Source organism: Porites lutea, chromosome 1 (assembly GCF_958299795.1).
Source record: "Porites lutea chromosome 1, jaPorLute2.1, whole genome shotgun sequence".
In the NCBI taxonomy this organism is placed as follows: domain Eukaryota; kingdom Metazoa; phylum Cnidaria; class Anthozoa; order Scleractinia; family Poritidae; genus Porites; species Porites lutea.
This window is the reverse complement of record NC_133201.1, coordinates 54,286,574-54,289,181: the sequence shown is the minus strand read 5'-3', so window position 1 is coordinate 54,289,181 and position 2,608 is coordinate 54,286,574. Positions and strand designations below refer to the sequence as shown.

General features: G+C 35.6%; 1 long non-coding RNA gene across 1 annotated transcript; it reads right to left on the bottom strand.

Annotated features, from left to right (window-relative positions):
* Positions 1-212: 212 nt before the first annotated feature.
* On the bottom strand, positions 213-2,390 carry LOC140922052 (uncharacterized). Its single transcript, XR_012164062.1, has 2 exons — positions 2,321-2,390; positions 213-629 (listed from the first exon to the last, which is right to left on the bottom strand). It is a non-coding gene; the product is annotated as an uncharacterized lncRNA (long non-coding RNA).
* Positions 2,391-2,608: the final 218 nt, after the last annotated feature.

Sequence of the window (2,608 nt, the reverse complement as noted above, 5' to 3'; positions counted from 1 at the left end):
GAAGTTTAAATAACAAAAGCTCTAATTTTCAAAAGAAAGTAAAACCCTGAGGGATTCTGCCGAAGTAATAAAACAGCGTCATCGTGGAGATGACCTGTTGGGGGATGCTAAAAACTCCTCACCCCTTTTAATGAGTCTTTAATAGGATTCCCACTTCACATTGCGAATAAAATGGAATTGACTGAAATCAGTAAAAAGAGAGACAGAGACTATTTTCATTGTATAATAAAATGCATCTATGTTCCATGAAAGCTTTTAAAAATACAAGGTTATAGAATATCTTTCAAAGTTCATTACAAACTGAGCTAAGCCCCAAAATCACTGTTCATTATTCAGTAAATTATGATATTTGACAATGCAATGTGCTTGAATATAATGTTGCAATTACAAATCTCTCTAACGCAATTTTCCCTACGTTAGAAAAGCTGTTTTTATCTTGTTTCACATTTTGATAAGGAGTCTGAGTTCCTCTTTCTTGTTTTGTAGGCTTGCCAGAGATTAATGTTTTTCTGTCATTACCAGTGTCTGTGTTCTTTGTCTTTAACTCAAAGTAAGTCAGTAATAACTGACAGTATCAAAGAATTGCTCTCTAGAAAAGTAATTATCTCCTAGTCATGTCTGGAAGTTACCTGTAACAAAAAAGAAATGGAATGTTAACACATGCAAGGGCAATATGGAAAAAAGAAATAGAACATGTAGAGCTCAGCTTCTCTTAACATATTTTCATACTGGCTTGCTGAGTCTGTTAAAGGTCGCAACTGATTGTCTGAGGCTAATTTCACAAGAGTGTGCAATTGAGATAAATACATGGTAAATAAAATGAAAGAAACGTGGTTTCACATTAGCCAATTTACATTGCGTTGTTCGATGATGTTTACACGCTTTTCTACTGCGAAATAAACCTTTGCATTTGGATTTGCAAGTAAAGATCATACCGAGTTTGACTGACACTTAATTGAACAACAGTTTCATTTTTAAGCAGGCAAGGTGTAGACCCATATAAAGCCGGAATTTGTAAAGGAAACTCAGCGAAAACTTTTTCGTATCTTTTTGTGGCGATATTCTCTCACGGCCCGTCAACTGATTAGGGGTTGCGAAGAAAAAATAAATTAGGACCAAAGGTTAAAGCCTGTCCGGTTACATCATTTTATATGTTACCTAGAGTTTTAATAAATAGGTCATAAAATAGGATTTAACGAGAGCGAATTTGTTTCTCAATCGGTGTATAAAAAAGTGAGGCTATCAAATGAGAAGTTTATAGAGTATCAAAATTATTAAATTAAAAGCTCATATAATTAGGAAAATTCCTATATGAAAACAATGCTAGTGACATTAAATTGATCAGATAAAATTCTCAGAAAATATGTCGAATAAAAGCCTCGTTGTTTGCTTTTGTTTTGGCGTAAAAGTAAATTTTTCGGCCCACAAAGCAAAGTTGAAAAAGCGACTAAATCTTAGTTTTTTACATTGAACATGTTTATTAGCTTAGTTTTCGTCCGTTTTAAAAGCTTTATAACCCAATCATAATTTTCGGGTTAAAATAGTACAAAATCATTTCAAAAACCATGTTCATTTAAAGTAGAGCCAGCAAAAGTGAACATTTTGTAATTCAAAAGTCGGACCCAGCCCGGTTGTTTAAGCTTAGAATTATTTGCATTTTAGCTTCCTATAAATTTACCAGAATTGCCTCTCAGAGGCTTACTGTAGCAAAGCATTCTGTAGTACACTCGTAGACAAGCAATGTAAGCCTTAAGTCTTTGCTTGGATGAGATGTCCAAAAGAAAAATTAGTTTTGTGGACCTAAACGCACATTCACAGACTGCTTATATTGAGTTGTTTACAACTTTGCATTGACACGCGAAGCATGTTCATTTTTTTAAAGCGAAATCCAAATCTGATTTTGACATTTGATTTACGGATATATTTTTTTTGTCTCCAAAAGTGATTGTAATATCCGTTTGATTGTCTTTCAAACAACAGTCAAACTATGCAGCAAAAAATAAGTAACTTTACCAGTACAGTGGAAAAATATGACCGTAGGTGCCAAAAATTATTATACTCGAGCTATAAAATTAGACCTGACTTTTTTTAGCTTTGGTTTCGTATTTTTGAAGTTTTCTCTAGTCTTCTTAGCAGCAGAAGAAGATTACAAGACATACAAACAGAAACAATCCGAAGTGAACGAGGTGACAACCACTTATGTCGGAGCTCTTAGGCATGCTCAACAGCAAGATAAACTGAATGCCAAAAGGCTAATTCACGGGATTTGTTCGATATTCAGGCCTTTTCTTTACCAAATTAATACTAAATTTGTACTTACAGTCTCTCGCAGAATCCATTTCTTGTCCAGCATTCACCAACATCTCAACCATGCACCGCAGAAAAGAAAGACAAACAAGTGCGAAGAGACATGACGACATCGTGACGCCACAACTGCCACGCTACAACAAACTAGATTCCTCGTCATCCGAAAACACTCCTTCGGAAATTCGGCCGATCTCGCGCGTGCTCGGGGTATCTTCGGATGACGCAGATGACGTTGCTCAAAGGACTATCGTCAGCAAGGAGTAAAACAGTTTGCGAGATTCGCATAGCCGACAAGGAGCGC